General features: G+C 44.4%; 1 long non-coding RNA gene across 2 annotated transcripts in view; it reads left to right on the forward strand.

Moving 5' to 3' along the window:
* Positions 1–2,166: 2,166 nt before the first annotated feature.
* Positions 2,167–24,075, forward strand: part of LOC309380693 — a 36,936-nt gene continuing 15,027 nt past the window's right edge. Inside the window, exons 1-3 of one of the 2 annotated variants that reach the window (XR_014173037.1) lie at positions 2,167–2,246; positions 3,970–4,122; positions 10,547–11,748. This is a non-coding gene — a long non-coding RNA (uncharacterized lncRNA). The remainder of the gene's footprint in view (positions 2,247–3,969; positions 4,123–10,546; positions 11,749–24,075) is intronic. The other variant, XR_014173038.1, reaches the window with a different exon arrangement.

A 24,075-nucleotide genomic window follows, 5' to 3' on the forward strand; every position in this document is an offset into this window, starting at 1 on the left:
CACCCGTTTTTTGTTTTGTTTTTTTAAATAAAAAATAAAAACAATTCCCCCCCCCCAAGTATTGCTCCCTGTTTGCAGGCGGGGGGGGGGGGGATGCCAGATCCTTAGCCACATCCTGCACGTTCCTATCGACGCCCATGGCAAGTCTAGCTTGGTACACAACTAGTTCATGTGTAGCCAGTTTGTACATATGATTTAACAATATTTGGAATTCATGTTTATAAATACCGTATTAGGTTTAATGACACAAAAATGCAATTTATTTTGACACTTTATATTGTCTCTCTCTCTCTGTGTGTGTGTGTGTGTATACACACACACACACACACACACACACACCTAGACAGCATCTTAAAAAGCAGAGACATCACCTTGCCAACAAAGGTCTGTATAGTTAAAGCTATGGTTTTCCCAGTAGTGATGTATGGACGTGAGAGCTGGACATAAAGAAGACTGATCGCCGAAGAATTGATGCTTTTGAATTATGGTGCTGGAAGAGACTCTTGAGTCCCATGGACTGCAAGAAGATCAAACCTCTCCATTCTGAAGGAAATCAGCCCTGAGTGCTCACTGGAAGGACAGAGCCTGAAGCTGAGGCTCCAATACTTTGGCCACCTCATGAGAAGAGAAGACTCCCTGGAAAAGACCCTGATGTTGGGAAAGATGGAGGGCACAAGGAGAAGGGGACGACAGAGGACGAGATGGTTGGATAGTGTTCTCGAAGCTACCAGCATGAGTTTGACCAAACTGCGAGAGGCAGTGGAAGACAAGGTCCATGGGGTCACGAAGAGTCGGACACAACTAAACAACAATAATATATGACCATATATGTTGCCCAGATGTATATTCTTAATTATATATATATATTCTATTGCCACCAACTGTTTTTGTCAGCCGGTATTTCTACCTGAAGAGCAGACAGACAGAAAGAAAGGAGCGACATCTGCAACCATAGGAAAGTAGCCGCCGAGAGCGCCTTTCCTTCAGCACAAATGCATAGTGCAAACCCGTCTCCTGACACCCAGGATTCAGGGCCAAACTCCAGGCACAGGCTGCCATAAACCAGTTTGCACTCTTACTCACCTAGGCCCGTATTTCCTGTTCCAGCAGCGGCTCTCATAGGAACACTGGAAATTGCCTTACACCAAGGTGGACCATTGGCCCAGCTGGCTCAGTGTTGTCTACACTGACTGGCAGTGTTTCTTCATGGTTCCTCTCTTGTGCACAAAACACCTGCCTCCCCCTTCAGCTCTTTGTTCATTCCATGAAAGATCTGATGACCATGTCTACTTTGTTGTTGTATGCCACCCCAATCTCTGAGCGGTGCAAGATTCAATGAGTTCCAGGTGTTCATCCCAGGTCTGAGTTTCCTTTTGGAAAGGAGACACAGCAGAGACTGGTATCTATAGGATATATGACTTACTTACAGACATATCTAATCTGAGATTACGATGGAGCCTTAGCATCCCAAAAGGGTTTTGCTTCTCCCATAGCCACAGCCTCGGATTCAAGCAGAAATCAGTCATGGTTTTTTCCTGCTTTTTCAGCCTGTAGCTTTTTCCTCTAAGTCTAAGCTCAGGTTTGTCCTACTAACTATATAAGAGAGGGAGCCCCCCTTTGATGTAATTTTGCCATCAGCATGGCGTCATTTTTCACCATGAAAAGGTGGTGTTGGTGTTGGAGTTATACTACCTTGGCCAGCAGTTAGAAATTGGCCAGATTTTGCTTCATAATTCTACAAATTTATCAGTATTCCTCAACATGTACATGACACTGTTTTATCCACACTCCTCTTGGCAGTCACATAATATGCCTTTTTCTTATGATGTGCTGATGACATTTATACTGCTCTATTTAAAGCATATAGAATTGGGCTATTAGTTACAGACTACTGTGCCAAATGGATGCTGATTTTTACCCCGTAAAACTACCGGTAGTCCCATCAATTATAATGTTTTATGCTTGGAGTGTTGTGCATGTTTTAGAACTTTTATCTTTCCAGTTTCATATTTGCATTTGTGTTATTCAGCAAAAATAGGGTGTGCTGTTTGCTGCTTGCTTGCTAGATTTTTATATAGGATATATAGATTTATTTATTTTATAATATTTATATATTTTATATATTTTGACCATATAGTCAAAATAAATTGCAATTGTTTGTCATACAGTGTTTCAGGAAAAAACAGTTGGACTATCCTTACTTGAAAACTTAAGTTCCATTGTGTTCAGTGGGATCACTCTCTTAAGTAAGTGTTTGAAGGACAACAGTGTGAATGTAGTGTATGAGCCTTGGACTTTTGAGACCTATGCCCCATACATTTAAAGCTGTATTATTCAACTTTAAACAGTCAAGACTTCCCCCAAAGAATCACCCGGAACTACAATTCTCAGAGTGGTTTAACAGTCAATCCCTCTTCCCTGGGAATTCTGATAATTGTTTCTCTGTGCAGTGAATGGGGATCTCTTAGCAATTTTCAGCACCCTTAACATCAAACTGTATTTTGGGGGACGTCATGACTGTTTGAAGTGGTGTGATACTGCTTTAAATGCATAGTGCAGATGGGGCCTCAGATCAAGATTTTGCTCTCTCTTTTTGTTGTTAGAAACTGATTTACTTTTGAAATTAAAGAGAACAGAATGGAATATACAGAAATGGAGGCTTTCAGCAGTCACTGGAATTTAGTGTTTATTAAAAAGGCTGTCTGGCACTCTATGTCTGCCACTCTCCTTCACTTACAATGGAAGCTGTGGTCCATTTCAAATATTTTACATGACAAAAGGGAGACAGATCTTGAATTTCGGTAAACTGCACTGAAGCTGCTAAATAATGTATTAAAATTAAGAATTTACTTGACGGTTACTGTGGAGAAAAAGATTTTTCCCCAGTTCCCAAAATAGTTATTGTAGGTGAATGGTGAGAATTTACATGACAGTTCATTAGTTGTAGGTTACATTTGTCTGCCTGGGCAGGAAGATTTTTATCTGTATATTAGCAGGATCCTGGAGAAGAAGGGCACTTAAGAACTCTGAAAATAATGTGTTTCTCAGTTCTTTTTTTATCAGCTGAACCAAAACTTTACTCTGAGCTATTTTAGACCAGGAGGCATCAAAATGGAAAGGTCTGTCCTTGCCTCTCAGACTTCAGCCACAAAGCATAGTGGCTTCCACTGGATGAAGCTAACTGCCTTGCTTCAAGAATGGCGAGCCGCATGCACTTGGAAACTCACAAGGAAACCATCATGTTGCCCCATCCCATAGCCATTCCATTGCCAAGAGTGGATGTGTTCTCCATTTTCCCCTTCCCTTTTAGCTTGAGCTGTGCAGCCAAATCCTATGCATGCCTAATTATAACACAAGCACTGAGTTCAAATGGTTGTCTCCATTTCCTAGGTAGTACTTAACCCCCAATGTAATGGGAGTTGGGGTTGCTTGTGCGTAAGCCGCAAACTGCTCCAGGCTGAGTTGTATGGCTAAACCTTTCCCTGGCTGGACAGCCCTTACACCTTGGCTGTCTCAGTCACTGGCAGAATCCATCAGTGGGCGTTTCCTGAACTTCTTCCAACATAAAAATTCTTTGACACCAAGTCTCCGCCTAGCTTCCCTGTGCGGAAGCTTTCTGCGCAGAGTAGGCGTGCCAAGCGGAGGTCCTGTGCTCTCCTCGCTGATCTCGCTGGAAGAGTCTCGGAGCCCTCCCTCCAAAGCCCTCTCAGCCTCCCCTTTCTTCCTGGTGTCACTCTGATTTCCTTCCCCAGCGGAAGCTCTCCCTCTCTCCTTGCTGGTTCCCTCTCCGGCATCATTGGGGAGCCTTACCTCCCCTCTTGGCTCCGATGGCAGTTCCCTGACACCCAACTCACAGAACTGTTTTAGGTTCACCATTTTTTAAAGTACTGTATAAAAACCATACTTTATACACCTAATCTGAAACTTATAATTGGAAGAAGACCACTGATAGCTTTCTCTTTTCCACAGTGGCCAAGAAAATGTTCCTGGGAAGCCCATAAGTGAATATGAAGAGAACAGCCCTCTCCTGCTTCCAGTTGCCAGCAAACGGTATTTGAATCTGGAGATTCTGTAAAAAACAAAACCAAAAACACCTAGTGGTTAATGGGCGATGGTTGAAGAGTGTAACAACTAAAGGGAGATGGGAAAGGTTTCTCTCAATATTTTACTCTGTACCTAAGAAATTGTACCTATGCTCTCTACCTTGTACCTAAGAAGGCTATATTCTCTGTATTTTAGAAGTAAATTTCTGAGCTAATTTTACTCCTGCAAAAGAGGCCTCCCGCTTTAGGAATGCAAGATAAGAAAACGCACACAAAGAAGACAGTGAGCCAGAAATAACCAGACCTGTAAAAGAGGCCTCTCGCTTTCTATTTTTAGGAATGCAAGATAGCAAAGGAGACAGGACGCTTAGCTAAAATAGGGGCTGCTTAGAGGGCTAGCAAGCAATAATAGACGTGCCATTCTATATTAAGAAATAAGTTGAAAACTTTCCAGTTGATTGGGGAAGTTTTTTCTTCGAGGGCGTTTGGGAGGGAGGGAGTTTTCTCAAGGTATAAGAATGTTTGCAGAAGCGTTCTTCGGGGCAGCCAGTTTTTCAGAACTGATTCTGCTGGCTGTCACTGTGCACAGATAATAAACTGCTTTCCTCCAAAGAAAGGATCTTTCCTGGAGCTTTTTTTCGCTCTCTCTCCGGATCTGGGGACGCGGGCCAACGATTCCCTGGCATGGACTAGGCTCAGCCTACATCTTGGTTCCCTGACCGGGAATCTGCCCCACCTCAGAGGACTGGGGAGAGCCAGGCTCGACCTCAGGTGAACAGCTCTGATCGGCGATTGCAGGCTCCATGCGCACCCTGCCAATTTGTGGGGGGAGCCAGCCACACCGCTCTGGAGCAAGGACCCAGGTCGAGGGAGGAAAGAGGACGGCGCCGAGGGGAAGGGAATCCGCAGCGGAAAAGGTAAGCCCAAGGGAAAAGGGCGTGGGCCCAAGGGAAAAAAGGGAGGCCTGATCAGCCTCACCTGGTCATGCAGTACAGTGCAGCCAGGAAGGGAAAAAAGGGCGAGGCCTGATCAGCCTCACCTGGTCATGCAGTAGCGTGCAGCCAGGAAGGGAAAAAAGGGAGGCCTGATCAGCCTCACCTGGTCGTGTAGTAGAGTACAGCCAGGAAGGGAAAGGGTGTGAAGGAGAACTGGGCGTGGCAGGTGTGCCACCAGTAAGGTTTGGTAAAAAGGGGAACAGAGGGGAAAATTATTTTGGTGTGTTTAGTGTGTTATATGTTGAAATTATATTGATGTGTTTTGTATGTTGTAATTTTGGTGTGTTTAGTGTGTTACATGTTGAAATTATATTGATGTGTTTTGTATGTTGCATGTTGCATGTCAGATATTCTTAGTGACTGAATTGTCAAGTGTGGGCCAGGGCTTAGTGTCCCCCTTGGCCGAGCGATTGTAGGGCTGTAGTGTGTGGAGTGTGAAAGAATTTACAACCTGTTAGGAGCAGATTATCTGAAAATGGGGTCTGGGGCAAGCCAATATAGTCCCCTGGAATGCTTTTTAAACAACTGGAAAGCAGCCACAAAAAAGAACATCTTGAATGTCCACCCAGATCAGATCCCTTATATTTCTACTTGGAAAACCAATGTAGAGAAGAACCCACCATGGTTGAAAGCCTGCCGAGGCGACGCCCCACAAAGTACAGTTTGTGCAGTTCGACCGACAGGGAAGTCAGAAAAGCCCCCAGTGATATCAGAAAAAGAAGAGGAGGGGGAAGTCATTAAACCACCTCCACCTTATGCTCCACCAACTGCCCCTCCCCTGGACCCAGGTCCCCAGGCCCCGGGAGGAGCTAGCCCCCAGCCTGAACCCCCCAAGGCTGATGAATCAGAAGAGGAAGAGGAGGATGATGAGGAATTTGTAAAGGGATTGGTTGAGTTAGCAACGAAGGGGAGAGAGTGGACTCAGTATCAGTCTTTGAGATTGCAACAGTATGTACAACCCTATGCAGAAAAAGTGGATGTTAGCCCCCATGTGTTGGCTGCAGCAGGATGCTCCTCAACACAAGGGAAGAAATGGCAGAGGGAATGGATAGAAGCAGCAACCAGGGCAGCCTTCCATAAGTCCCATGAGGCACAGAAAAAAGGGTGGGGCCGGAGTAATGCCCCTCCGAAGGGTTTATGACCCACCAGGACCTCCAGGGGCTAATGGAGCGGCAGCAGAACGGACCTACACGGTCCAGCATATACCCTTTTCAAGTGCAGATGTCTGTAACTGGAGAAATCAAAACCCATCCTTTGAGGAAAACCCAGCGAAAATCATAAAGCTGTTTGAAGGGATTTTTAAAACTTATAATCCCACTTTGATGATGTGCAGTATTTGATGGATGCGCTGCTAACCACAGAAGAAACTAGACGAATCCATGCTGAAGCCCGAGCACACCTGAGAGCGCAGGGAGTGCAGGATCCAGCTATGGCAGCAGGATATCCAGAAAACACCCCAAATTGGAATTATCAGACTGTTGATGGCCAGAACACCCTCACTACCTACCGCCAGAATGTGTTAAATGGTATGAGAAGGGCAGCTAGGAAACCCGCCAACTTTGTGAAGGTTAGAGAGATAGTGCAGGGGAATGAAGAGGCCCCAGGAGCATATTTAGAACGCCTGAAGGAAGCCTACCGCCAGTATACTCCTGTGGACCCAGATGAGGCTGCCAACGCCCCTATCATAAAAGCTGCCTTTGTGGCCCAAGCGGCGCCCGATGTCCGCCGAAAGATCCAAAAACACGAGGGGTTCATGGGCCACACCCTTGAGTGGATGTTAGAACTGGCTCAAACCACTTATAATCAGAGGGAGGAAGAGGCACAAAAGAAAAAAGGAGAAGTACCAAGCAAAGAAGTTGATGGCGATACAGGCTACCGCACCCACCCCTCAGGAAAGAGGAAGTGCCCGGAGAGGAGGGCAAGGCCGTCTGGGGAGGAACCAGTGCGCCATCTGCCGGCAGGAAGGGCACTGGAAAAGAGAATGCCCACAGGCTCACTCAGGTGGAAGAGGACGAGGAGAGCGAATCCCAGGCCCAATCCCCGTGGGACCTGGGCAAGAACTGAGACCTTGGACATCGGCAAATACAGGCAGGGGTGGAGGACGTGGACAGGGACCTCCCTGGCACCCTCCAGCCCAAAGACAGCCCGCCGCGATGAGCCTGAGAGAGGAGGAGGAAGAATACTAGGACAGACCGGGCCCAGCTGATTTAGGTTCCCGTGAGCCCATGGTCAAAATACAAACAGGGAACCGAAACCTCTGCATGAGTCAACCAGAGGAACTGAAAAGGACCCCTCTGTGTGGGGAGAAGAGTAACAGCATGCCTTCAAGGATCTGAAAAAGGCATTGCAGCAAGCACCAGCGCTGGGCATCCCAAATCCTGAGAAGCCTTTCTCCCTATTTGTGGATGAAGACCAGGGAACAGCAAAGGGAGTGCTACGCCAAAAATTGGGAAGCTGGCAGCAGCCCGTGGCATACCTATCTGAGCGCCTGACGCCTACAGAACAAGGTTTACCGCCATGCATGAGAGCAATAGTGGCAGTAGCCACCCTACTGAACAAAGCAGACAAATTTACCTTTGGCCAAGACACTGTTTGTGTGACCCCGCATGCAGTCCCAGCCCTGCTTGACATGAAGGGTACCTATTTCCTCTCCCAAGCAAAAATGAGAAAGTGCCAGATGCTATTGTTGCACCCGCGTTTGAAGTTTCAGGTTACCACCGCCCTCAACCCAGCTACCCTGTTGCCGGTAGGAGAAGGTGAGGAGCAGATGCACGATTGCATTGAAGTGATGGATGAAGTATATTCCAGCAGACCTGACCTAAAAGATGAGGCAAACCCCCACTGGCCTTCATGGTTTGTAGATGGAAGCAGCTTTGTTGAGACTGGACAGCGGAAAGCAGGCTATGCAGTAGTAGCCCTGGAAGACCAGGTGATCGAAGCAAAGTCACTCCCACCTGGAACATCGGCCCAGCTGGCAGAGTTAACTGCGCTTACCAGAGCCCTGAGCCTGGCAAAGGGACAGAAGATAAACATTTATACAGATTCTAAGTATGCATTCCTGACTTTACATGCCCATGGAGCCTTATGGAAAGAAAGAGGTTTGCTTACCTCCAGAGGAAACCAGGTGGCCCACCCACAAGCCTTATTGAACCTTCTGGATGCTGTATGGGAGCCCGAGGCAGTGGCAGTTATCTATTGTTATGGACACAAGACTGGACCAGGGGAAGTGGCCAGAGGAAACCGATTGGCAGACAGAGTAGCCAAGAAAGCAGCCCAAGAACTGGCCCCCGCCTCGGTTATTGGAGCACTGGTCCCAGAAGAGATTTTAAGCACTACTGACAAGCCAGCTTATACGAAGCAGGAAAGGGACACTGCGGACGCTCAGGAGTTGACGCTGTCCAAAGAAGGATGGTACCTTACCCCTGATGACAGGATATGGATTCCAGAGTCCCTTTCTCGGCAGGTCACTCAGAGATACCATGATTCAACCCACATAGGACCAGGTGCTACAACCAAGCAGCTGGAAAAATGCTTCTATATAGCCCACCTCTACCAACTGGCAGCCCAGGTCTCCAGGAAATGCCTGCTGTGTCAAAAGAATAATCCCAGAGCCGGACCACTGGCTCCCCCAGGGATTCAGCACAGTGGAACTGCACCTATGGAAGATCTTGTCGTGGACTTTACTGAATTACCCCGTTGTGGACTGCACCGCTACCTGCTGGTAGCAGTGTGCACCTACACCGGATGAGTCGAAGCATGGCCCACAAAGACTGAAAAGGCATTTGAAGTAACCAGGTGCCTGCTTAGGGAAATCATCCCTCGCTATGGACTGCCAAGGTCCATAGGATCTGACAATGGACCAGCATTTGTTCATGCAGTCCTACAGGGACTGGCAAAAGCGCTCCAGATCAACTGGAAGCTGCATACTGCTTATAGACCCCAGAGTTCTGGAAAAGTAGAGAGAATGAACAGAACTCTAAAGAATCAGCTGTCCAAGCTGGTACAGGAGACCGGGTCTAATTGGGTGACCATATTGCCCTTGGCGTTACTCAGGGTCCGCAGTCTCCCGTCAAAACGGACCCATTTGTCACCTTTTGAAGTTATGTTTGGGAGACCGGTTCCATATGTTAGAATGTTAACTCCATATGCTAGCCAAGATGTGCAATTGAATAACTATGTACAGTCACTCTCCCAAGTTTTCTCTTATCTCAATAGGTGGACCCAGGCTCGCACCCCATGTGTGTTAACTGAACCGTTCCATCAGTTCGAGCCAGGTGACGAAGTGTGGGTGAAAGACTGGCAGCGAGCCCCCCTATAGCCCTGCTGGAGGGGACCTTACACTGTGCTACTCTCCACACTTACTGCTGTGAAGGTTGCTGGCATCACCCCGTGGGTCCACCATACTCAAGTGAAGAAAGCCATTTCCAACTGGACAGTAACACCAGATCCAGAGAACTCCCTTCGGTTGACCATCTCCAGGCGCCCGGTAGACGACCGCCCTGCTGGTATCACTCCAGAGGCTGATACCTCTACGCACGGTTGAAGAATTGGATGGGAGGGGCGCCCGCGGGCAGCGCTCCCAACGTACCTGCTCTACGAACTCACCCACCTGAGAATATCCTACCACAGTACAGGGACAGAGTGAGACTTACAATAATTTGGATGGCATCTTCCCAGGTGGATGGATGGGGAGGATATTTACTATGGTGATAGGTCCAATAATGCTTCTATTGCTTTTCTGCTTCTGTATGCCCTGCTTGATGCAATGTATGCAAAATATGATGGAGAAGATGATGTCTCGCATGATGGGACCTCGCGTGATTGCTTTCATGAGGGATTATAGACTCCTTCCCCAGAACGAATCTAAGTAATAGATTGTTCAAAAGAAGAGGAGGGAGTAAAGGGAGATGGGAAAGGTTTCTCTCAATATTTTACTCTGTACCTAAGAAATTGTACCTATGCTCTCTACCTTGTACCTAAGAAGGCTATATTCTTTGTATTTTAGAAGTAAATTTCTGAGCTAATTTTACTCCTGCAAAAGAGGCCTCCCGCTTTAGGAATGCAAGATAAGAAAACGCACACAAAGAAGACAGTGAGCCAGAAATAACCAGACCTGTAAAAGAGGCCTCTCGCTTTCTATTTTTAGGAATGCAAGATAGCAAAGGAGACAGGACGCTTAGCTAAAATAGGGGCTGCTTAGAGGGCTAGCAAGCAATAATAGACGTGCCATTCTATATTAAGAAATAAGTTGAAAACTTTCCAGTTGATTGGGGAAGTTTTTTCTTCGAGGGCGTTTGGGAGGGAGGGAGTTTTCTCAAGGTATAAGAATGTTTGCAGAAGCGTTCTTCGGGGCAGCCAGTTTTTCAGAACTGATTCTGCTGGCTGTCACTGTGCACAGATAATAAACTGCTTTCCTCCAAAGAAAGGATCTTTCCTGGAGCTTTTTTTCGCTCTCTCTCCGGATCTGGGGACGCGGGCCAACGATTCCCTGGCATGGACTAGGCTCAGCCTACACAACCACTGCATAGATTCATCAAATTATAGAGGGGGAAGAGACCAACTTCAGTTATTGTTTAATATTAAAAAGGAAACTAAGAAGCTTATAACGCCCAAACACTACATGGTGCACCTTTCTTTAACAAAACTGGAATAAATAAGATTTGGGTTGGCATTCAACTAACTTTTACTCGGAGCAGATCCATTGACATTAGTGAACATGGCTAAGTTAGGCCCATTAATTTCAGTTGGTGTAGTTTAAGTAAAGGTTGGTTGAATAGCTGTTAGATATTTAGAAGTGAGGACCAGTGGTCACTGATCATTGAACTGCATTGTGTTGGTGGATTTGGGAAGCCTAGGTTCAAATGGTTGTTCAACAGTGACACACCCTGTATTGCTTTAGCCAAGTCGTGCTCTCTCACACACAGTTGTTGTGCAGGCAAGAACTGTGAATCAAGCTGTACTGAAAACTGCTATAGAAATGGATAAATAATAATAGTAATGGGAGTACTCATGGTTTGATCTCAAGATGAAACTGCTGGGAGGGCTTACAGTGAAATGTGATTAATATGGATTTTGTGATAAGCCTGCAGCAGTGAGTGCAGAATTATGATTATGATATAATATTAGCGCTTGGAAGTAAGAGGAAAAACGAAATAATATATATGAGTCGCAAGTGAATGTTGCTAAGTTCAAGCTCCCAAGCCTACTATTTTTGCTCAAAAGGAACAAAAAGACAATGAATAGGTGTACACTTTAGAGTACAAACATAATTTATCCAATTGCCTGGAGGGCGTCTAAAACATTTGAATAACCAGAAGGTCAGATAAATGGGAGAGCTATTTAGACAGATTGTCATTGACATGAGATTGCTTGGGGGACATGCAGAAACTTCAAGTTATAAAAGGCTTAATAACATCACATATACCATAGTTATTGCCATTGCACATTTAGAGGATAAGCATCCTGTTCTCATTGTGACTTATCCTCCATTGGTCTAAACCTCTTTTAAAGCCATCAAGTTGGTGGTCTTTGCTACATCCTGTGGGAGCAACTTTCATAGTTTTAACTATGCGCTGTGTTAAGAAATGCTTCCTTTTGTCTGTGTCAAGTCTTTCGGCTTCACTGGATGGGCCTGGCCTCTAGTATTACCATACCGTCTGACCTTTTCAAGCCTGAAACTGGGACTTGCATCTTCCAGAATGCGCTCCTGGGTGAGTCACATGACCCACGCCTCACTCTTGCCTCAAAAAGGTGATTTTTTTTTTGGAGCGAGAGCACAGTGCAAGAGCCCAAGATCATAGCACCCAAAATGGCCACCGTGATCTCGCATGAAAATTACTAAGAATTGTTCTAAAGCATAAGAACTCATTTGCAGCTTCCTTTCTCTTGAAAACGGGTCTCATGAAGGAGAATATTCTAGTGGATTTTGCCTTAAGTGGATTGAAATTGCAGGAAGGCTGGTTTAAAGATGTCTATCGGAGCTGCCTTTCCCTTTGTTTGGACTCTTAGGACTTACACTGCACCTGAGACATCATTGTTCATTTTAATGCCATTCATGTTAAAAATGCTTGGAGCATAATAGTTTTCTTTCTTTCTCCAAACCTTTATTAGGCATTACAGATACAGACCATCTTAAAGCATCCATATACAAAATTTTTGAAATATACACAAAGAAGCAGCCATGTAAGATATATAGTGGTACCTTGGGTTACAGATGCTTCAGGTTACAGATGCTTCAGGTTACAGACTCCGCTAACCCAGAAATAGTACCTCGGGTTGAGAACGTTGCTTCAGGATGAGAACAGAAATCACGCTGCAGCGGGAGGCCCCATTAGCTAAAGTGGTGCATCAGGTTAAGAACAGTTTCTGGTTAAGAGTGGACCTCCAGAATGAATTAAGTTCTTAACCCTAGGTACCACTGCATAGTAACATAAATTTTCATTGGTGTGTCTTTCCGCTAAACTTTGCCATTCACCACTCTATAAGAGATACTATTGTCAGAAATGCAACCACCCTTGCAGTTACCTCCGGGTTAATATCAGGCAGGTAGAATCTGATGTTTTCATTATGCCATGATGTTAAACTACTCAAAAGGGGGGATAATGCACATTTACATAGCTGGTTGTACAGTGGGCAATGGAAAACAATATGGTGATGAATTTATTTCCTCGGATGTAGTAAAGAAAAGAAGCGTAGTTATATATGCTACGAAGATTAGCCGCAAAGCTTTTATTTAAAGATGAAGAAGGCAGAATGATAGCGATAAAAGTAGTATATCAAAGAGAAAAAAATGGTCATTGTGGGAATCTATGTACCAAATGAAAAGAAAGCAGAATTTTAGGATAGATTGTTGGATTATAGCGACGAAAAAATTATATTATTAGGAGATCTAAATGAAATAACATCACTTGATATGGATAGAACAGCATGAGAAAGAGAAAGCAAAGAAGGGAGATTTCCGTGAAAAAGCCAGTGTCCAGAGGTAAAAACTTGGATTTGCTTTGATTAATTTTGCATACCACAATATGGATTATTAATATAGTACTAGAAATGAAGAAATGAAGAAAGGATAAAAGGAGCAGTTTAACAAATAGATAAAACAGACCTGCTTAGAGGAAGGTGGAAGTCTATCGGAGAAGAAAAGGAATTAGGATTAAAGAATATGGTGACATAAGTCTGTATATAAGAACTTACGGATTTGTGGTTGTATGTATGTTTTTGGTATGGTTATTTGTTTGTTTGTTTTCTAATATATCTTCTTTTGTTTGCAATTGTCATTTTATTATTTTGGTGACTTTACTGTTTATGTTTGTCTATTAAGTAAGAAAATTAATAAAAAGCAATTAAAAAGAAAATAAGAAAACAATAAGTGATCCTGTTATCAGTTGTATTTAAAAAGTAGAACTTCGGGTAGCAGATTTTATTTACAGCTGACTCAATGTTTTGTTTCTCAATATCCCTTAATCTAATTTGGATATTGTGATAAATATATTGATCACTAGAATTATACAATAATTCCAAGTCAATACCAATAGATCTAATTTTGCTGTGTATGAGTTGAAGCCATCCTTAAGTAAATGGGAATGCAGACTTTAAGGCTGGGAACAAAAATGGCAACACAGCCAGTATTTTATAGTGCTAGTCCACACCCAATATTTCATCATGTGCGTATCTAAATCTGCAGAATTAAGAATATAATATATTCCTTAAAAGGCTGTCTGATCATCATATACATCAACAAAAGTTAATATTGTGTGCTTTATTACACACTGGCTTATTGTATTAGGAAAGATACAAAATCCTGGTAGCTTCAAACTGCCAGAATGCATCACTTACATTTATTTAAGTTCCTGATTCCTGGCACTGTGCCAAGTTGCCACAGTGATTTATGCTGCCATGAATTCAGTGCAAACCACCTTTCAGAGCAGGTCGATGACACAATAAGGATGGATAAGGAAATTTTCACACTGGCGTTATTTATCTGAAAGACGCAAGGCAGTACGTTGTTCATGATGTACAATAATGAACGGCATTCAGAAGTGAAATGGGGATTATATTGTCCTCATAAAATAGGAAGAAAGGAGGGTGAAGTGAAGGTGTTAAAATTGAAAAACAATCAAAAAGAAAGCACACTCAAAAGTTTCAGAAAACAAGTAATTAGACAAAAGTGTTGTGTTGCTGCCATTGCCCCACATAGGTACTAGTGGTGCTTAGGAAATAAGAGACAGAAAACAGGAGATTCTGCTTATTCACATCACCTTATCTGAGGCTGAAAGCCATGTCTGGTCTCCAGAGGGGATCCAGTCCGTGCCAAAAGTTGGTCTTGAATTAGTCACGGGTCACCTTCACTCGGGAGCTCCAGAATGTAACCATTCTGAGCAGGATTTGCATTTGGTGCCTAAACAGTGCTAGAGTCAAACACTGCTTCCAAATAACAATTGAAAGCACATGGTTTGCGAGTTCGTTTGCAATAGGGCTTGCATTCATCACTATTTAAATACAGGGCCAAATACAAGCCCTACTGTTTTCTAGCGGGGGATCCACCTGGTGCCATATGGTATCACGTGATTGGCTGGTGGGGAGGCAGGGATAAACAATTTTGAATCCAGATGCCTGGACCAAAGTGGTTCCCTATACCAACTCAAATGGAGCACTAAATAGGTTGATTCCATGCAGAGATAAATATGAATGTACCTTTTTGTGTCCATCATTATTGAGCAATAATCAAAGAAATCTCAATTCATTATGCTTTGGACAAAATGTTTTAGCTGGCAGGTCTCTGGGTGGCCTGCCCATTTAATTTTCATGTTTTCTTTGCCCCTATTCTTTGGTTTTTGTCTTCGTTGATGGTTTTATTGTACTTGAGAGAGGATCAAATATTCATTTAGAACTTTAGGATATTCAAGGCTCAGAGTAGCTATTATAAACAGTGGGCAAAAAGCAATCTATTAGTCTGTGGTATCACATGACCAATGCTATGTATATTGAGGGGGCGGAGAAAACATGTTTAAAAATTAATTCTATTACCCTGCATGCCACCTTCATTTTCCTCTCATGCATGCATTTATCAGGGCTTCTTTTCAGAAACAGCAGTTACTTAAGCTTCCCTATCTAGCAAGAATTTATCTTTACCCATCAGTGCCGATGTCTAACTTCCATCCGCACTAATGATGGGGAGGGTATGGTTACCCAGACTCAATGAGGCAATAAATAGTTAGATATCACTATTTACTTGAAAGGTTTCCAAGTAATATATATTAATAGTATTCTCTCCACCAAAGGCAAGTGATTTCAGTGTATTTTACATGAACAGCTGATTTAAAAAGCAGACACTGGGAGAGAGGTAGACTCAATAACTGGACATGAATCTATGCTGCATGAGCATCAATTAACAAGAAAGTACTCTTTTCTTAACCAAACACTCATTTGACCTAGAAGCTTCATGGTTTTTAAGTGGTCAGAACATCAGTATAAATATTTACAAGAATACTTTTGGAGTTACCATGTTGACCCTTTGTCAGTAGTCAAGATTCGACAGACAGCACACCTACAGGTTTGTAGCTCCATTACCTGGCTGTAATGCGGGGCTTCCTTTCCCTTGTAACATTTCTTTGAAACTACAGGTGAATACACATCAAAGAAAGCATCTAATGGAAACAATGACCCTAAGATTCTGTAGTGTGAGATAAAACACATATTTATGTGCAGGGAGGTCACTACTCCTACCTCCTTATAGTCCCGCATGCCACCCCAAAACTGGCTACAGAAGGCCATTGCTGTGAATCACAGAGTCCTTGATTGCATATGTGGAGACTGGCAGACTCATGGCTGCTTGAAAATCTTCTTTTATATTATGGTCAAAGACAGGCAAAGACGAGAAAAACAATCACAAATGAAAACTGCCACTTGCAGGTCTCTGTCACGGAATGTGCTTTGGTTCTGTTAATTTCTGTTGCTCATTGTCTACTTTTCCCCTTTCTGAGCCAATAGGAACACAGGGAGCTTCTCTATACATGTCAGACTGTTGATTTATCTAGCTTAGTATTATGCGACTTACAGCAGCTCTCTGTGTTTTCAGACTAAGGAGTCTTTCCTTGTGCTAGTGCCTGGGTGTGCCAAGGATTGAGAATCTTGAACCAGGCCTGGAAATTGTGAAGCTCTTCTCCATTTGATCCCAAATGGGTGGAGCAGTCCAGTGGGGCTGTGTTTCCTGGCCCTGCCCCATCTATCACTGGCCCCTTGGTTCATGTTTTGGGGCCATAGGTCTGAATAGGGTCTATATGTACAGGCTTTCTTTTGATTAAAAAAATCACAGGAGAGCTTGCACGCATAGAACAGACTCCCCATCCTTAAAATGTCCCCCCCCACCCCATGCATGGTTATGGGCAACAAAGCTGAGGGACTGCAACAGTGGGGCAGGGATGCAGCCCCCCTTCTGCCTCAATGTGACTACAGTCATGCGCAGAATGTCATAAGAGTGCCAGTGAAACGAATCATGAATAGAATCTGTACATTTTAAAATAGCATCCACAGCACCATCTTTGTGTTTTATTTTTTGGGGAAGGAAATAGAGGAAATAGAGAAAGGTTGCTGTGCACAACAGTTTGAAATGGTGGAAGAGAATGCTTGGTACCGTAGCTTCAGGAACAGGACCCCCACACAAAATGGTCACCGCCTGTATTTAAGAACATAAGAAGAGCCCTGCAGGATCAGTTCCGGGACTCATCCTGTTCTCACAGTGGCCAACCAGATGCCTATGGCAAACCCCAAAGCATGACTTGAGTGTTTGTGATCTCCCACAACTGGTATTCAGAGCTGTCCTGCCTCCAACTATAGAGGCAGAACATAGAGGTAGATGTAGAACCATGGCTAGTCGCCATCAAATAGCTCTATCCTCCACGAATGCAATAGATTTGTAGTCATCACCTCCCTGACTGATATGGTCAGTCTCCCAGTCATTCTTCCAAGGGTCACGCTCATTTCACATCCAATTTTTCCTTTCCTTTGTGATCCCACAACACATGTTGAAATGCTGCAGTTCCCATTAATAAGGAGAAAAACAGAGCCAATTGTCCAGAACACATTTAAGCTTTCTCCTTTTGGAATACCCCCTTATGCTGTTATAATAACTGTATCAGAACAATGGCTATGCGGGAATTTCAGTATATAGGTCATAATACATATACATAATATACATAATACATATGGTGCAAAAGATCAAAGGTATGGGGAGAAAATTTTCAAAGGAGTTTGACATTTACTGTTTAATGACTGTAAATGTGATGACTGAGATAATATCACAATCTCCATAATCAAACATAGGTAAGAGCAAATATTTGACAATGGAGCAAATGGCTATATTCCTACAAATTGATTTTTAAAACCTGAGCAAATGTATTTCCGGGCAGCTGACAAGTACTGACTCCAGATGGCGAGGCACACACTTCAGACTCCGTAGCTATGAAACAGGTTTATGGATTTATTTTCTTTTTAAATCAGCATATTAGTCTAAGCCATTCTTCTATGAAACACACTAATTGCCAACAGTTACTAGTCACATTTTCTGCATTTAAGTGCTATTATAAAATAAGTGTCTTTGGCTACATGCATATTTTCATGGTTATGTAGGCCATAAAAATATCATTAGTAAAATTGCTACAAATATGGTTCCTTGTGGCACTTCTTTTTTTATGACAAAAAAGCGGACACAATCTATTTTTGAATGAGAAAGAAGAATTCCATTGTTTGAAACTGACACTACATTTCTTTGACAGCGGCAGATAGTCCCCCACCAAAAAAACCCCTATCTTCTATACAAATAAAGACCAATATAACATTCTTGGATGAGCACATACCTGGAGGCGAGTGCCATTGGACTTAATGGGAGTTAACTCTGAGCAGACACAGATAGGAATGCGCTATAAAAAAACCTGACGACTTTCATCTGCATGCCATTAGGCCCAGACTTTTCTGAGCTGCTGCCTAAAGAAGCATATTCTTTTTTCCCAAGTTCTAATTATAAATGCATTAAGGCTTAACTCCTCCGTTGTTCACAACCTGTGGAAATGATGTCAGAAGGTTCTCCGCTCCATGCTGTCTCCTAGAATTATAGCTGCTTGGTGCTTGACAGCTACAAAATGCCTTTCCAGGACCCAGACCAATAGCAAAGCTATCTGAGGGAGATTGCTGGGTGACTCAGTTCAGGAAGGATATTGTATGTATGTCCAGGTCTCACCAAGGTATAGTCCCAAAATATCGTTTGGATTTGGAGATGGTGGTGGGAACTCTGTGTGTATGTGTGTGCGTGTGTGTGTTTGAAGATAAAATTGGCTGACACTGAAGCCCTAGATAGGAGTTTGCACATAGTCACAGTCTTTATATGGAATTTGGATGGTCATGCTTTTGAATTATGGTGCAGGAAGAGACTCTTGAGAGTCCCATGGACTGCAAAAAGATCAAACCTCTCCATTCTGAAGGAAATCAGCCCTGAGTGCTCACTGGAAGGACAGATCCTGAAGCTGAGGCACCAATACTTTGGCCACCTCATGAGAAGAGAAGACTCCCTGGAAAAGACCCTGATGTTGGGAAAGATGGAGGGCAAAAGGAGAAGGGGACGACAGAGGACGAGATGGTTGGACAGTGTTCTCGAAGTTACCAGCATGAGTTTGACCAAACGGCGGGGTGCAGTGGAATACAGGAGTGCCTGGCGTGCTCTGGTCCATGGGGTCACGAAGAGTCGGACACGACTAAATGACTAAACAACAACAACCAGCAGACTTTCCGTTGGGATGCTGTTCATTTTTTGCAGGTTTCATAAGAATGTAAGGGAGTTCCGATTGATCAGGTAAAACACCCATCCAGAACTTGGTCCTCCTGTTCTCACCGTAGTCAACAAGATTCCTATGGAAAAGCTGCAAATGGGACCAATGGTGTTGTGTGGGTTGCCAGTGCCCGGGGCTGCGTGGAGGGTGGGTGGGTGGGAGGGAAATGGACGGAGTACACATGCGTATTCAGCTGCCTAACAGCATCCGTGTACCCCAGGAGATAGGAGCCGCAGAGATAAGACAAGATTGCTCTGTTGTTTGGAGAGGTCACTTCCTGGTTCAGTTAGAGAAGCTGTTTTCAGTGGAGCCCAGCAATGAAAGCCCACAGCTGTACTGAGGCAGCACCTGGTGTTGAAATTTTGCACCCCTAACAATTTTGCACCCAGGACAACCGTCCCTGTGCCACTGCCCCCCACCCCCCGCTATGCCACTGAGTGGGACTTGAATAGTGCCCTTGTGATTCCCAGCATATTGCCCCAGACAATGGAGATAGAACATAGCCACCATTTTAGGCCACACCAAGGCCTTTTGGGAGGGAGAAACACAATGGCCAATTCTTTGCGTTTCGAAAACAAAATGATAGTTGCTTTTCAAGGGGAGTTTGAGAAGCCTCATTTTGCGCGAAGTGATGCTTCAAGAACTGCCTTCTCTTGATTCCAGGACAGGAATGAATGTTTTTTATCGAGTGATTCATGTTCGCTTTGCTTTACATCCACCTGGGAAAGATAGAAAATGATTTTCTTGATTTAGTCAGACAGTGGAAACAAATGGCAACTTTCTGCATGGATGCAATTTTCCCAACGTCCCATGTGAAGGTGGCTCTAATTATATAGGGAGCAAGCAGTGTCCGTGTTGAATGTTACCAGCTGCAGTTTCCTCTCAGCTGCAGAAATTACCTGAAGTGCATCTGGTAAAAACAATGCAGTTTGCTGTTCAGCAGAAAACCAAACCTTATTTTATTTTTATTTATTTATTATGTTTATATACCAGCTTTTCTTCCAAGGAGCTCAAGGTGGTCACATGGTTTTCCTCCTCCCCATTTCCTCCTCACAACAACCCTGTGAGGTAGGTAAGAAATGGTGATTAGCCCAAGGTCACCCAGCAAGCTTCATGGGCGAATGGGGATTCAAACCCTGTTCTCTCAGGTCTTAGTTCAACACTCTAGCCATTATGCCACACTGGTTTTACTTTGTTATGGCATGGAAGAAACAATATGAAACTTAATGAGAAACCTTTCTAATCTCATTCTTATTTCCCATGTGATGCCAGTCGAAATAAGCAACATGGGAACTGACTTGTTTATTTCTGATCAGATCATGGTAATGCTATTTTAGAATAGTTTCGGTTTACTGGAAAATGTAATGCTATACAGTGGTACCTCAGGTTAAGTACTTAATTTGTTCTGGAGGTCCATACTTAACCTGAAACTGTTCTTAACCTGAAGCACCACTTTAGCTAATGGGGCCTCCTGCTGCTGCTGCGCCGCCAGAGCACCATTTCTGTTCTCATCCTGAATCAAAGTTCTTATCCTGAAGCACTATTTCTGGGTTAGCGGAGTCTGTAAACTGAAGCATATGTAACCTGAAGTGTATGTAACCTGAGGTACCACTGTATTTCACTAGTAACTAGATTAAACCCCACAGTGTTTTCAGCTGTACTACACAGCAGCCCCATACTTTATGACAGCGCTCCTCCCCCCCAAAAAAGTATTGATCTTTATTTTGATATTACTGCGCAATAGAAGGATCAATGGAAAACCATGGCGATCAATAGACAGGGTGCCGTACATTCATCCCTGCTATTGTTCATTCACATATCTAGCGGAATTTTTCTATTAATCAAAGCCTGACAAAGAAAGCATGATTCCTTTGAAAGATGTGCTTAGAGATATAGCAGAACACAAGCCATTTGACGGGGCATAAATCAACCACTCTTCATCTGCATTCACTTGCCCATTTTTCACCCTGAGACATGTTTTGATAAATGGCAGCTCACGTCCCTAAACGGGCACACCGGTGTTGAAAAATTACCGTTACAGTGGTACCTCAGGTTAAGTACTTAATTCATTCCGGAGGTCCGTACTTAACCTGAAACTGTTCTTAACCTGAAGCACCACTTTAGCTAATGGGGCCTCCTGCTGCTGCTGCACCGCCGGAGCATGATTTCTGTTCTCATCCTGAAGCAAAGTGCTTAACCTGAAGCACTATTTCTGGGTTTGCGGAGTCTGTAACCTGAAGCGTATGTAACCTGAGGTACCACTGTATTCTGGTCAACCGGATCTGCAGTTGAAAATAAATAAAATTAGGTGTTTTTTAAATATTAAAAATACAAAGCGTGTTCTCATTAAAAAGAGAGCACGTGTTGCGGTTGGGGCCAGCAAAAGCATTCCTAGTTGCCAGCCGGGCTGTGGCAAGGTAATTGATTGATTGGTGGTTGTTGTTACTAGGCTAAAACTGATGTTGCCAGTTAAGGGGTGGGATCAGAGGTTATACCAGGTCCACAGAATGTTCCTTTCTCTTTCGCTGTGGACACCGGATCACATGGAGCACTGGGACTGTCTGGAGGACAGTGTTTCAATCTTCTCATTGTCTGGTTACATTTATTTATTTCCCCCTTCTTTTAATCCTCTTTAGTCCCTTAAATAATTTAATTCCCCCCTTTTCCTGTTCGATTTCCCACCCCACCCCTTACCCTGCCCTGTGGGAAGATTCTCCCTGTATCTCTGGCTTGCCTTTCCCAATAGGGAGAGGGCCCCTGGTAGGGGCTTCCTTTCGCAAAAAGGTTTCCCCCATTTCTCCTGTTGTAAATTGTGGGGCTAGTCAGGGCTGTTCCCAGCTTAGCTGGAATCATTTTCGTTTATAGCACCCCCGAAGATTGGCTTTATTTGAGTGTGTGCAGCGCTGTTGGCCAAATATTAATCTAGCCTTGGGCGGGAGCACTATTTTGAGTTCTTTTAATATTGCTATGAGACTAAGATTCTCAAGAGCAGAGGCGGGGAGGCCTATTTGGCCTGCACATAACTTCCAAGCCTAAGTCTGCTACAGGTAGCAGTTAATTGTTAAGTCTCTGACCTCTCTTAAGAATGTATCTTCTTGCAGGCTCAGTTGCTGCTAATGTATATCTGAGGCAGACAGGGCGGTAGAGGCTCTCTGTGCCTCCAATGACTATGAGCACTCTGTATATGCTCTTGAACTATGCTGTTTCTGAACAAGTTTATTTTCGTTAAGTTTGTTTTGCCCTGATAGTGGCGACTGCCATTTTAGAGACGAGCCATTGTGGCTTAGTGGCTAAAGTGTACGACTAGGACCTGGGAGACAGGGTTCATATCGCCCTCTTAGCCATTGTTATAACAAAACAAAACAAACTGCTCCTTTTGGGCTATTCTGTAGTTCGGCCCATTTGTGGTAAAAGAACTTTGGGTTTCTTGAAGGGGTGCTTCCCTCTAAAAGGGCAAGCAGGGGTACCTGGACAGGCTGTGGGCTACCTCAACTCTGCTATTTCACTGGAGACATTTATGCCTGGCCTAGCAGGTGATCCTAGGGCTTTTTCCTAGAATTCGTTGGCCTGGAAGCGTTTCCGGCCTGAATAGTGTCCCCATGTGGTCCACGAAGCATTGGTTTCACCGGTTCCTTACATGGTTAGTTTTTGCAGACTATGACAGGGTTTTGCAGATGCCTCCAGAGCTTGCCTCTCCTGCAGGGGATGACTTGCGGACGCCCCAGGTGCCTTCTTCCATAAGGAAGCATTTTTGGAGGCTGCAATCCAGGAGGAGGGCAAAGAGGAGCAGGAATGATAATTCAGACATCACCTTGGACCTCTACAGGGGTCAGGGTGTGGCTGTCCTGCATCTTTAGGGATCATCCTGGATAGCTCAGCTGGTCAGTGCATAGTGCCGGTAATGTCTAGGTTGCAGGATTGGTCCCTATATGGCACAGCTCCATGCTCCCCCATTGTTCTACCTGGACACTTAGGCCCAATGTCGAGGGACTTTTGGTGGTTCCCTCCCTGCGAGGGATGTGACAGGTGCCACGTTTGCAATATGCAAGCAGGAGAAAGCACCTTTGTGTGCCCGCACTGCAGTTTGCTCTGTGCGTTGCAGGACACGGCGCTGCACGGGCTACATTTGCATTGCATTGCGTGAGAGATTTGCATTTGCATTGCACGGAGGTGTGCATTGCACAGAGGGTGTGTGTGCATTGCACAGAGGGTGTGTGTGCATTGCATGCACAGAGTGTGTTGTTGCATTGCACGGAGTGTGTAGTTGCATTGCACCAAGTGTGTGAGCATTGCACGGAGTGTATAGTTGCATTGAACGGAGGGTGTGTGCAGCGCACAGAGTGTGTTGTTGCATTGCGCAGAGCATGTTGTTGCATTGCACGGAGTGTGTAGTTGCTTTGCATGGAGTGCGTGTGCATTGCACAGAGGGTGTAGTTGCATTGCACAGAGGGTGTTTTTTGCATGGCACAGTGTAGTTGCAGTGCACTGAGTGCGTTTTTGCATTGCACGGAGTGTGTAGTTGTGTTGCACAGAGTGTAGTTGCATTGCATGGAGTGTGTGTGTGCTGCACGGAGTGTTTTTTGTTTGTTTGTTTGTTTGTTTGTTTTTTGCATTACACAGAGTGTGTGTCTGAAAAGGAAGCTGGCTCGGCGGCAGCTTTGTCGGAACTTCTTTAGGGGTTCTGGCCAGCGTAAGTATTATGATGGCAGCACAAGATGCCCCCTGCCCATGAGGGGGCTGGAAGCTGGCAAGCAATACCTCAATACCTTTTGCCATATTCCCATTTTATTTGGGGATCCAGATGGATATCGTTGCTAAACATACCACTTGCCTATGGAGAAGCTGTCTGCCTTGAAGGAAGCTATTTTGTAATACTTCCTCTGTGGCAAGTGATGCTTCATCAGATCCGATCTTGCTGGGTCACTTAATTAATCTTGCATGCAGAGTGGTTGCCCCAGGTCGCCCCTTCCCTTCCCACTAGGCCAGGCTCCCTGCGGCCTGTGGTCCCCTTACCTTTCTCGTGCAATGGTTGCAATTCCTAAATGTTGAAGTCCCCTTGCCTTTCTCATGCAATGGGATCTCATGCAATGGTTGCAATTCCTAAATGTATGCAATAGTAGTTGGCCATGGCAGGATACCTGGAACTTGCACAGGGATTTTCAGGTTCATGCTGATGCTGCTGGATCTTTGCCCTTTGGATTTTTAATTTATTATTAT

The sequence above is a fragment of the Podarcis melisellensis genome (genome assembly GCF_964234715.1).
Source record: "Podarcis melisellensis genome assembly, chromosome: 11".
NCBI classification, from domain to species: domain Eukaryota; kingdom Metazoa; phylum Chordata; class Lepidosauria; order Squamata; family Lacertidae; genus Podarcis; species Podarcis melisellensis.